Here is a 14,007-nt window from a genome sequence, read left to right as displayed (position 1 = left end):
CCCCATCAGTCATCGTCACCTGTCACCCCATCAGTCATCGTCACCTGTCACCCCATCAGTCATCGTCACCTGTCACCCCATCAGTCATCGTCACCTGTCACCCCGTCAGTCATCGTCACCTGTTTGCCATATACATGCAATCACTTACTGACCGCCTAACGACTATATGCGTCGGCCATTAAAAGCTAAATACTGGGGTTATGGCAGCAGATAGCCCCCATAACCCCGGTATTTTTTGAAACGGCGGGCGGTCGGCTTTCAGATAAGGGTGGTCCCAGTGGCGGATTCGCCGCGGAATTACCCTTACGGTGCAGGGGAAGAGGTGCCCCCCCCCCTCCTGCCGCGTCCCAGACGTTTTCCCAGCTTACCAGACCCGCCGGCAGCGGGGAAAACTATCCGGTCCCGGATCCTCAGAGACAGGAAGTCGAGTGAGGGCAAGATGGCCCTCACTCAACTCTATGGTCTTGGAGGACCGGAGCTACGTCAAAAGACGTTGCCTAGCAACCGGATTAAAGGGCCGCTTTTTTTTTTTGCTTTTTTTTTTTTCCTCTTTCAACAATTTTTTTTTTTTTTTTCCTTTTTTAGTGTAGTTGTGAGGTGTGAGGTCTTTTTGACCCCAGATCTCACAATAAAGAGGACCTGTCATGCCTATTTCTATTACAAGGGATGTTTACATTCCTTGTAATAGGAATAAAAATGATCAAAACATTTTTTTTTTTTAAACTGTGTAAAAATAAAAAAATAATAAATAAAATAAATAGGAAAAAAAAAAAAAAAAAAAAAATTAAAGCGCCCTGTCCCCGTTAGCTCGTGCGCAGAAGCAAATGCATACGCAAGTCCCGCCCACATATGTAAACGGTGTTCAAATCATACATGTGAGGTATCGCCGCGATCGTTAGAGCGAGTGCAATAATTTGAGCCCTAGACCTCCTCTGTAACTCTAAGCTAGTAACCTGCAGAAATTTTTAAAATGTTGCCTATGGGGATTTTTAAGTACCAATGTTTGGCGCCATTCTGTGAGCATGCGCAATTTTGAAGCATGACATGTTGGGTATCTAATTACTCAGCGTAACATTATCTTTCACATTATGGAAAAAAATTGGGCTAAATTTACTGTTTTCTTATTTTTTAGTTAAAAAAAGTGAATTTTTTTCAAAAAAATCGCATTTGGAAGACTGCTGCGCAAATATGGTGTGATAAAAAATATTGCAACGATCTCCATTTTATTCTCTAGGGTCTCTGCTAAAAAAATATATATAATGTTTGGGGGTTCAAAGTAGTTTTCTAGCAAAAAAAATGATTTTAGCTTGTAAACACCAAGTGTCAAAAATAGGCCCAGTCTTAAAGTGGATAAATGGACAACTTTGTGTAAAGCGCTACTTGGATGTTAGGCCTATGTATGTGGCCAGGCTGTGAAAAAGTGTTACACATGTGGTATCGCCATACTCAGGAGGAATAGCAGAATGTATTTTGGGGTGCAAGTTTTGCTATGTACATGCGATGTGTTAGAAATATTGCATAAATGGACAGCTTTGTGTAAAAAAAATGTGTTTTCATTTTCTTTCCACATTTTCCAAAAACTTGTGGAAAAAAATGACATATTCAAAAGACTCATTATGCCTCAAAAATTATACGTTGGGCTGTTTGCTTTCCAAAATGGGGTCATTTTATGGGGGTTTCCATTGTCCTGGTGCTCCAGGGCCTTCAAAAGTGCGATAGGTTGTTAGGAAATGATATGTGTAATTTGTGCTCCTAGAATGCCGGACGCTGCTACTCGGATGTTAGGCCTCTGTATGTGGCCAGGCTGTGAAAAAGTCTCACACATGTGGTATCGCCATACTCAGGAGGAGTAGTAGAATGTGTTTTGGGGTGTAGTTGCAAGTATACATGTGCTGTGTGAGAGAAATAACCTGTTAATACGGCAATTTGTAAAAAATAAAAAATAAAAAAAAATAAATCTTCATTTTGCAAAGCATTGTGGGAAAAAATTACAACTTCAAAAAACTCATCATGCCCCTTATTAAATACCTTGGAATGTCTACTTTCCAAAAAGGGATCATTTGGGGGGTATTTGTACTTTCTTGACCTTTTAGTGTCTCAAGAAATGAGATAGGCCTTCAGTACATCAGGTGTGATCAAGTGTGATCAATTTTCAATGAATAGCACCATAACTTGTGGACTCTATAACTTTCACAAAGACCAAATAATATACACTTATTTGGTTTTTTTTTACCAAAGATAAGTAGCAGTATAAATTTTGGCCAAAATTTGCGAAGAAAAATGACTAATTTGCAAAATTTTATGACAGAAACAAAGAAAAATGCGTTTTTTTCACGATATTTTCAGTCTTTTTTTATTTATAGCACAAAAAATAAAAAACCCAGTATTGATCAAATACCATCAAAAGAAAGCTCTATTTGTGTGAAAAAAAGGACACAATTTTTGTATGGGTACAGTGTTGCATGACTGAGTAATTCTCAGTCAAAGTGTGAGAGCGCTGAAAGCTGAAAATCGGTCTGGGCAGGAAGGGGGTGAAAGTGCACTGTAGGCAAGTGGTTAAGGTCCAGGCCTATTTCTGACACTTGTTGTTTACAAGTTAAAATCAATATTTTTTGCTAGAAAATTACTTAGAACCCCAAACATTATATACATTTTTTTTAGCAGAGACCCTAGACAGTAAAATGGAGATCGTTGTACCTTACGTTACACAGTATTTGCGCAGCGGTCTTACAAACACAATTTTTATGAAAAAAATACACTTTTTTGAATTAAAAAAAGAAAACAGTAAAGTTAGCCCAATTTTTTTCTATAATGTGAAAGATAATGTTACACAGAGTAAGTAGATACCATAGCAAAATTGCACAATGGCGAAAAACATTGGTACCTAAAAATCTCCATAACAGACTCTTTAAAAGTTTCTATAGGTTACCAGTTTAGAGTTACAGAGGATGTCTAATGTAAGAAATATTGCTCTCACTCTAATGATCGTGGAGATACCTCACATGTGTGGTTTAGACACCATTTACATATGTGGGCATGACTTGCGTATGCGTTCGCTTCTGCCCACGAGCTCAAAGGGATGGGGCGCTTTATATTTTTATTTCTTTTTCTTATTTTTTTACCTTTTATGTCCCTGTAAAAAAAAAAAATTTTGATCACTTTTATTCCTATTACAAGGAATGTAAACATCCCTTGACATAGAAATAAGCAGGACAGGTCCTCTTTAATGTGAGATCTGGGGTCAAAAAGACCTCAGATCTCACATCTACCCTTACAAGCAAAAAAAAATGTCATTTTTTTTAGCAAGATAAAAAATGGGCCCTTTAAGGTAGTTTGGAGGAAGCGACGTATGACATTTCCCCCCGGTCCTCCAAGGCCATAGAGTCGAGTGGGGGCCATCTTGCCCTCACTGTACTTCCTGCTTCGGACATGGATGGACCGGATCGTTTTCCCTGCTACCGACGGCTCCAGTAAACGGGGAAAGTGACCAGGAAGCTGCGGCAGGGGGGGGGGGCACCTCTCCCGCCACCCATAAAAGTGACCACTTTTATGTGAAAGAGGACCGCCCGCTCTGTAAGGAAATACCGGGGTTATGGCAGCTATCAAAGTACCAATGTAAAACTGCAGCAGGCGGTCCGGAAGTGGTTATTGTATCAAACAACCAATGGCTGCAGCTGGAGCTCCACTGTCGACAGGAAACAGAAGAGAAGACTGCAGATAAACAGTGTAAAGGAAATTTGTAAATTTCGTATAAAATGTTATTCTATTTTGTATGCTTTGTCTATGTATTGCACGCGGCACTCATTGGGCACACAGCACTAATAATATTTTGAATACATGTTACATTCTTTCAAGTTCTGATTAGAATTTAGCCTTTAGTATAATTGTAATATTAATGTGATACCTACATAATCATTTGTATAAAAAAACTTCAATTGCGCTGAATAAACAGAACAGTTATTTGAAAAGATGCTAAGTGTATCTTTTGTGTCTATTCCCTACTGCAGTAATTATTAAATTGGAAACCCTAATTATTATGAGGATAGGAGTTGCCTATCTATTAAATTTCCAGAACAACAGGTACAACTTATGTAGGAGGATTTGTTTAGTTTCTATGTATCACTGGAGGCCAGTCACTGGTAAATGTGAGGGTTTACAACCACTTTAAGCCTTTAGCTCTGCTTTACTCTGCTTTTCTTTACACAAGGATGAAGCCATCTTTATTCCTGAATTGAGATTCTGGTTCAAAGTTGACAGTCATGCAAGTCCTCTTGTATGTATACATGTCTTGCACAGTTTACCTACTTGCAGCAGTCTATTGCAGGGTTTTTTTTTCCAACTAGGGTTCCTCCAGAGGTTGCTAGGGGTTCCTTGAGCAATGCACAATTTTTGCCTCTCAGATAAGTTCCCACTGAGATCATTAATCGTTTTAGCTATCTGTAAGGGGGTAATTCTTCCCAATGACCACATACTGTATGTAAGAAGCATTCTTCCCACTGACCATCACACTATTGTATCATAAGTTGTAGATATAGTCATTTTTAGCAGGGGTTCCCTGAGACCAGAAAGGTATTTCAAGGCTTTCTCTGTGTTGAAAAGGTTGAGAAAGGTTAGTCTATCGCTTTGGGACTTGCTACAAAGTTAAAAGAGGAGATTGAAGAAATGCTTCTTGTTGCCTAAGCAAGGTCACTGGACTTGGACTGAAGGACTGTGTTTTAATGATTTAAAGCAGCGGTCAGCAACCTTTTTCCACTTAAAGAGGAAGTAAACCCTCCTCTGACACTTGTACCTATAGGTGATCCTATGATAAGGCTTACCTATAGGTACTGTAAATATCTCCTAAACATGTACCGTTTAGGAGATATTTACCTTAAATGCAGCCAGTGACTTCACTGGCGCATGCGCTCTGAAGGAACGGCCGCTGGTGCCGTTTCTTCAGAGCCCCGTGCCGTGACTGTCGGCTCCCGCACGCATGCGCGGGAGTGACGTCACCGCGGCTCCGGCCAGTCAGATGGCCGGATGCCGCGATCCCGGAAGACGGGCGACTGGACAGGTGAGCGGGCGGCACGGCGGGGGCTCGTTCTAAGGTAAGTATTTCATAATGAGCTAGTATGCGATGCAACCCCCCCCCCCCCTGCAGCGATTAGTTTATTCAACCTATACTCACCCTCCGATTCTGGCGTTATAAAATGAAAACTGCCTTGCTGCACATTAAGATGGTTTTCACTTTATAGCAGTGCTCTGATCCCTATCCCGCTGTATGATAATAATTAACAAAATGCAAGAAACTTTGAATAACATTTACTTTTAAACATTAATAACGGAACAGTAATTATACATTTAACCACTTCGGCCCCAGAAGATTTTATCCCCTTCCTGACCTGACCCTATTTTGCGATTCGGCACTGCGTTACTTTAACGGACAATTGCGCGGTCGTGCGACGCTGTAACCAAACAAAATTTACGTCCTTTTTTTTTTTCCACAAATATAGCTTTCTTTTGTTGGTATTTGATCACCTGTGCGATTTAAACAAAAAAAAGAGCAACAATTTAAAAAAAAAAAAAAAAAACAATATTTTTCACATTCTGCTATAGGAGATTCCCCAAAAAAAAATGGAAAATTTATATCAAATACTTACCGTAATTTTCCTTTCCTGATGGACTCCATGGCAGCATACGTATCGGGTTTGGCCCCGCCTCCAAACCTACCCATAGGACATCACTCCCATAAATCTTTGCACCTGTTCAGCACACATGTTCTGTAACTATCCTCCTCAGAATCCAGGAGGGAACTCCTGCTGCCATGGAGTCCATCAGGAAAGGAAAATTACGGTAAGTATTTGATATAAATTTTCCGTTTTCCTGACAGACTCCATGGCAGCATACGTATCGGGAAATAACTCGCCGTACACAAAAGGGTGGGCAGGTGCTGAACAAAAGTTTAATTTTACTCTGTCAAACAGACAGGACTTGTAAACCAAAGTTAACAGAAGAAAGAGCCGCCGGCTTAACACAATAGTGAGACAAAAAGTATTTATAGAGGACCAGGACGCTGCTCTACAAATCACTTCAGGGGAGACGTGTCTGGACACTGCCCAGGACGTAGAGACACTCCGACTTGAATGAGCCGTAATCGCCACTGAAGGGGTCAAGCCCTTAGCCCTATAAGCCCATTGGATAGTTTGGATGATCCAAGAAGAGATGGACCTTGAAGAAGCCCGAAGAAAGTTGTTATTTCCACTGAAAGTGACAAACAAATGATCTGACTGTCGAAAGGAGACCGTAGCTTCCAGATACTGCTTGAGGCAATTTCCAACATCCAGCGGATGGACAGAAGAATCTTCTTCTTGCCTAAAGGTAGGCAGAACTATTTCCGTTTTTTCATGAAAAACTGAAGTAACCTTTGGTCTAGCCTCCAGCATAGGGATTAATACTACCCTGTCTGGAAAGAAGGTTAGAAAGGGCTCCTGTGCCCCTAAAGCTCTGATTTCAGAGACTCTCTTCGCCTATGTAATGGCTACCAGGAACACGGTCATCAATGTCATCTCCTTGATGGTAAGAGTTTCATCTGTGTCACGTGTGATAGAAAGTCCAGAACTAAGGGGAGATCCCATTTGGGAAACCTTGGCTCCTTCTGGGGCCTGAGTCTCATTGCCCCTTTGAAGAATTGTCAGACTAGCATATGGGTAGCCCAAGAAATGCCGGTAAAGGCTGAAATTGCCGACACCTGAACTCTCAGAGAACTCACTGATAGAGGAAGATCTAGACCAGACTGTAGAAAGTTTAGCACATCCTGAATCCTGATGGATGAATGAGGGTTGAACCTAGTGGCCAGATGAGAGGAAAATCTTGACCAAATTCTCTCATACACTTTTTTAGTTGAACTCCCTCTGGCACTCAAAAGTGTAGAGATGGCCTCTTCAGAGCACCCTAAGGCTTGTAGCCTTCGCCTCTCAACAGCCAAACCTTCAGATGCAGCCGGGCTGGACAAGGATGCAATATGGTGCCTTGAGATAGTAGATCTTGCATGAGAGGCAGCGGAATCGTTTCCCGAACGCTGAGAAGTGTTAGCAGAGGGAACCAAGGCCTGTTGGGCCAGAATGGAATCACCGCCACTATTTCCGCTGCTTCCGACCTGAGTCTCCGGAGAAACTGAAGGATTATGGGAACTGGGGGAAAGGCATATGGACTGTTGAACCTCCAACAATCCGTGAGGGCGTCCAACCCCAGAGCCTGAGGATCCCTGAACCTCGCACAGTATTTTTTCAACCTGCGGTTGCGAGGAGAGGCAAACAGGTCTACCCCTGGGGAGAACCCCAGGCTCAGGATCCACTCGAAGACCTCCTCGTGGAGAGACCACTCGTTATTGTCCAACTGCACGCGAGATAGAAAGTCGGCTTGGACACCTTGGACTCCCGGAACATACACTGCTGACAGGTCAGACAAGTTCTTTTGAGCCCAGACCATAATTGGCTCCACCTTTCGCAGCAAGGACCAACTGCGTGTCCCTCCTTGCTTCCTTATGTATGCGACTGCTGAGGTGTTGTCCAGTCTTAGCATCACTGGAAGACCTTTTGTCAAGTGAGGGAACGCTTTCAGAGCTTGAAGGGCCGCCAGTAGCTCCAGAATGTTGGACATTATCCCCTGGGAGGGGGATTTCCATTTGCCCTGAGCCATTTCCGAGAGGCAATGAGCCCCCCAACCTGTGCTGCTGGCATCCGATGTTATCACAACCCATGAGGACTGTACAAGAGAATGGCAGCACAGAAGATGCTCCCGCTGCAGCCACCATGGAAGACTTGCTCTCATGGCTGGGGTCAGGAAGATGGTATGATCCAAATGCCAGGTGTCCCATTGACGAAGAAAGCCTTTTTGGAAAGGCCTCATTCTCCATAGGGCCCACTTTACCATGGGAGCTACAGCCACCATGGTCCCGATTATTCTCAAGCACTGACGCGCTTGGAGGTGAGGCGATGCGAGGGCACGGAGAATCCTGTCTTTGACCACCGTGATTTTCTCCTCCGGAAGGGACACTGTCGCTGTTAGTGTATTGAACAAGGCCCCGAGGTAGACGAGAGACTGGGTGGGAATTAGATGACTTTTCTCTAGATTTAGCAGCCACCCAAACATCTGAAGGGTGGACACCACCTGGTCCAGGTGCTTCAACAGCTGAGATTTGTCTTGGGACAAGAAGAGCAGATTGTCCAAGTAATGATGTAAGCGAATGCCCTTTGTTCTCAATAGAGCTACCATAGCCAGCAAAACTTTCAAGAAGGTTCGTGGAGAAGTGGAGAGCCCGAAGGGGAGGCAAGTGAACGGAAGGTGTAATTAATTGACGGAAAACCGGAGGTATTTCTGGAAATCTTCTGCAACAGGGACATGGAAATAGGCGTCCTTTAAGTCTATAGACACCATCCAGTCCGCAGGTTGGACCGCCTGTTGAATAGAAAGAAGAGTTTCCATCTTGAACCTTTCCTTTCTGATGAATTGATTTAGAAAGGTCAGATCGATGACTGGCCTCCATGTTCCGTTTTTCTTGCGAACCAAGAAAAGAGGGGAGTAGATTACCTGGCTGCACTCTGGTTCTGGTACGGAGACGACAGCCCCTTGAGAAACTAGTGACTCTATGTAGGAAAATAGTGCCTGGCGCTTCTCTCCTGAGGGTGGCAGGGAGGTAGGAAGAAACCTTGATCTTGGAGTTTCTCTGAAAATCCACTTGTGCCCATACGTGACTGTCCTGACAGTCCAGGAGTCTCAGATTGAGGCCGCCCAGACATGCCGGAAGTGTAGCAACCGAGCCCCCACCCGACATGTCTGAGCGGGCCCAATCTCAAAAAGACTTGGTCGTATCACGTTCACCGGAGGGGACACTCTTAGAAGGTTTCCGCGAGGAGGTTTGTCATGCTCTCCAGTTGCGACCAAATTCTCTGCCAGGCCTATAGGTACGTGCTTCCCTGGCACGGTCAGGAACATACCTTCTGGGTTGTCCTTTCCTTGGATTGAGAGGGCGTCGAGCCTGAGGGAGAAACCCAGACCTGCTGCCCGTGGCCCTGGTTATCGCCTCATCCAGCTTATTCCCAAAGAGGGAGGAGCCTCCAAAAGGAATACGGCTTTAGACTTGTTTGGAAGCTGGGTCAGCCATCCAAGGGCGGAGCCACAAAGCCCTCTTAGCCGTTACTGAGGACAGCATAACCCTGGCCAACAGACGTATAAGGTCAATAGATGCCTCCCCCAGAAAAGACAAAGCCATCTTAAGTTCCTGAATCGGGGAACTTCTGGCAGCCTCCTCAGAAAGGCTCCGAAAGGATTCATCCACTTAGTCAGACCACAACTCCATTGCTTTGGATAATGAGGCTAAGGCCAGTGCCGGCTTGCAGGCCATTCCCGCAGTCAGGTAGATTCTTAAGATCAGAATCCATCCTCCTATCCAAAGGATCTTTAAAGGAGACTGTGTCCTCTAGTGGGAGGGTCACATGTTTGACCAGCCTCACGACTGTGGTTTCCACCAAGGGAGGAGATTCTAGATGTTTTACATCTTCCTTGAAAGGATATAACCGGGACATTTTGGAAAGCATGGAATTCTTCCTTTCCACTTTACTCCATTCTTCAGTAATGATATCCCCTAATTCACCCAAAAAAGGGAAGTTGAGTCGCTCTTTGCAGAGCTGCTTAAAGAATCTCTTCTGTTTTTGGCGGAGAAAACAGCAGAGTCTTCCCAATTCAGGGTCTCTCTGACTAAGGAGGGGACGAGAGCATACTCAAATCCCAAGCAGGGATCTTCAATCTCTGAATCACTCTCTGACAGGTGACTAGGTTGAGAGGTTTCAGGATCTTCCCTAGGCTGTCTTCCAAGGGGAGGGCTTGGAGGAGTCACTTATGGGCTCTGCGCCCGACCTACTCCCAAGTCTGCCAGGGAATCCTTGACGACCCTCTTGACTAGGGTCTCCAGTCGCTGGTCTGGATTGTCCCTCTCTCCCGCAGCTTGAGAGAAGCATTTGTCACACATTGACTTGCTTTCAGGGACACGTGCACCACAACCCCAACAGCCCACTCTATCTGGGCGTCGCGAGGGGCCCGCTGAGGCAGATGATTTCCCACGATGATGGGAGCCTGACTGTGACCTCCGAGCAGATCTCGAGGAGGAGTGCCGGTGGTGAGAACTTGAGCGATGCTCACTCTTGCGTGAGGAGTGCCGTTCCAAACTAGGAGGGCTGTAAAACAAAGGAACAAAGCAAGACAAACAGGGAGCCAGGACATAAATGATGCCCTAATCCCCCCCTCTCTACACACCCCAAGCCCCACATACCTATTAAGGGTGGGCTGAGGGTGAGGAGGCTTCCATCTGGCGCTGACCTACAGGGATGAGCCGGACAACGGGATCAGAGAGGAAGAAAGAGGAGAGGGGGAATAACTCCCAAAAACCTGGGGCCGGTACTCACCAGGAAGACCGTATGGGCAAATGCAGAGCAGCAGCGGATGCCGCAGGTAGACACACCGAGAAACCGACAGCAATATACAGACTTCCAGCAACAGAGTGTATGATCTACACACTCTGCTGACACCTGAAGGGTTTTCAATATGGCACCCGCTGACATCATCAAGCAGCGCCGAAAAACCCTACTGCACATGCTCCACATCGTCACTGAGCATGTGCGAGAAGCAAGCCTCGTTCTGAGGCGCCCGCACATGCTCAGTAGCCCTAGCCACCAGGAAATAACAGGAAATAAGGAAAGAACATACAAAACCAGCTGAAATAAAAACTTAAGCTGCCATGGAGTTAAATAAATATGACAGGCAAGGAGTACTCACGACCACCAACGAACCGCTAGCTACCAGGGATGGATGAGCATACAGCACACACCGGACTTCATGATTCTTTCAGGGTACCGGCCACCCGCAGCAGCTGGGCTTTTTGGCCAAGGTGCACGTCAGAAGAATCTTCGCCCCTGCTCCATACCCCGCAACAGCTGGGGCTTATTGGAGAACTCAATACCCGAATGGTAGAGACATCCATCTCCTGGGATCCATCTTCAGGTAGGATACAGGTAATCCATTAGGAGGACAAAAAAGGAACACGTGTGCTGAACAGGTGCAAAGATTTATGGGAGTGATGTCCTATGGGTAGGTTTGGAGGCGGGGCCAAACCCGATACGTATGCTGCCATGGAGTCTGTCAGGAAAGAAAAATTAAAAAATCTAAATTTTTTAACATTTTAGGCCAATTTGTTTTCTGCTACATATTTTTGGTAAAAAAAAATCACAATAAGCGTATTTTGATTGGTTTGCGCGAAAGTTATCGCTTCTACTAACTACGGGAAAGATTTATGTAATTTTTATTGTTTTGTTTTTTTTTTTACTAGTAATAGCGGCGATCTGTGATTTTTTGCAGGACTGCGACATTGCGGCGGACAGATCAGAGCCCTAACTGACATTTTTGACACTTTTGGGGGTACCAGTGACATTACTACAGTAATCAGTGCTAAAAATATGCACTGTTACTGTAATAATGCCATTGGGAGGGAAGGGGTTAACCCTGTGGGTGATCAAGGGGTTAAATGTGAGCCTAGGGGAGTGATTCTGACTGTCAGGCTTGTTAGATCATCACAGAGACATACGATCCTATATAGAAGGATCACATGGGCTCTATGATCATTCCAGAGAGAAGAACGGTCAGCTGTGTTTACAACAGCTGACCATTCTTCTCTCTCAGCAGGGAGCGATTGTGGGTGTCAGGCGGCAATCGGAGCCGCCTGCCCGCTGTATTGGCTTCCCTGCTGACGAGCGGGGGCGGGAGCGCGCCGCACGCTCACCCCCTAGTGTCCCGAGAGCAAACGCTGTACATGTATGGCGATTTGCCTGGCAGTGGCTGCCTGCTGCAGTACATCTGCGGCGGGCGGTCATAAAAAGGTTAAAGCGGAGTTCCGGGCACAAAATCGATATTTTTTTTTTTGTGCCCGTCCGCTTGTTCCCCTTCACCTGAAAAGGAATTGGATAGTTAGGTTTTTTTTTTTTTTTAAACTCACCTTGTAATTGAAGATCGAATATACTCACCTAGTCTTCACTTCCTCCCTCAGCGCCGCGGCTCCGCCGTCACTTCCTGGCTTGCACTGATTGCTGGGAGCTGAACGTCATCGCTCCCAGGAATCAATGCGACGGCGCCGGCCCCGCTCGTCCCTTCCGGGCGACGCCACGCCGGAAGTGACGAGAGGGGCCGGTGCAGGTGCATTCTGGGAGAAGAAGACGCGGAAGAAGACGCCGAAGAGGACCGCGCCAGCTTCAGCTGCCCACTAGAGAGATGGAAACGCTGTGGAAGAAATTTTATAAGTAAGTATTTCTTCTAAAAGGTAAGTGCGAACCGGGACAGATCAGAGGCTAGCCATTGTGGAATGTACTAGCCCTGACTGTCCCAGGGGTATGTTTATTGAAAAATCATTTCTGTGCCCGGAACTCCGCTTTAAGTAAATATATTATATATATAATCTGGACCCCTTTACAGTACACAGCCCCCCCCCCCAACATATTACACAGCCCACACACACACACACACCCTGCATATTACACAGCCCCCCTGCAGTTCTACCCTTTCCTACCTTGCCCCATGCAGAGAGGGAGACAGAGCAGAGCAGGGAGCAGGAAGTTGAATGAGAACACGGGAGAGACACGCAGCAGTGTTAATAAGATAGAGGGAGCTTCCGGAAATAATTTTTCATATTAACAAGCTGGTGATTGGTTGCTAGGACCACCTAGCAACCAATCACCTGGCAAGTTAACTCGGGAACCTCCGCTGTCTTATCAGCGCTGCTGTATGTCTCTCCCATGTTCTCATTCAACTTCCTGCTCTGCTCCTACCTAAAATGTCCGCGGGCCGTGTGCACGTGAACACATCACGTGCACTGACGGGTCAGACATTTAGCATTTCTAAAAGGTCTACTTTGACTACAAGATGAACATTAGTCTGTTGGGCCAAGTTACTCCATGCATTATGAAGACTAAAAACCACAAAAAAGAAAACAAAAAAAAAAATCTTCTCCCTGCAAGTTAAGACCATAATGTGCTGATATGAATGACATATTAGCACATAATGAAAGATTTACCTGAAAACAAAGCCCTCCAGCGGTGCGCTGTCACCACTGGCTTCCATCTTCACCCGATCCTCCTTCCGAGTTCATGGTCTGCAGGTGTTTGAATGCCTGAGCCACGATGACGTCACTCTCAGGCATGTGCACAGGAGGCACGGCCGCAGCACAGCTTTCTCAATTGATGGCATGCTGTCCATTGAGAGCGCAGTGCACATGGGCGGGTGCCATCACCGGTGCTGCTAAAGTAAATATCTTCTAAACGGTGCACGTTTAAGAGGTATTTACTGTACCTACAGGTAAGCCCTATTATAGGCTTACCTGTAGGTATAAATCAACAAAAGACCTTTACTACCACTACCTAAACTGCCAATAATGTTTTAGACTCAATCTGTATTTGCTAGTGTGGAAAGCACAATTTGTAATGTACATGCAGTATAGTAGAGGTTCATTTAAATTTAGTGTTTAGACCTATTTTAAATGATATTAAATTTTAAATGATCATAGGATTAAGATACAAATAGATTACATCCTTTTTTTCTTTTTTTAGCAAAAAGCAAGTAAATTATATGAATGTACAAAGTATATCTAAAAGCTGTCTGTCCTGTAGAGGTCTGTGCATCCCTCCATGGATATGCTTCCCCAGACCATCACTGATCCACCACCAAACTGGTCATGCTGAACAATGTTACAGGCAGCATAACATTCTCCATGGCTTCTCCTGACCCTTTCACATCTGTCACATATTCTCAGGCTGAACCTGCTCTTATTTGTGAAAAGCACAGGATGCCAGTGGTGGACCTGCCAATTCTGGTGTTCAATGGCAAATGCCAATCGAGCTCCATGGTGCCAGGCAGTGTGAACAGGGTAAACTAGAGGACATCCGGCCCTCAGGCCACCCTCATGAAGTCTGTTTCTGATTGTTTAGTCAG

This window comes from Pelophylax lessonae (genome assembly GCF_965119305.1).
Source record: "Pelophylax lessonae genome assembly, chromosome: 1".
Taxonomy (NCBI): Eukaryota; Metazoa; Chordata; class Amphibia; order Anura; family Ranidae; genus Pelophylax; species Pelophylax lessonae.
Note: the sequence above shows the minus strand (reverse complement) of the source record.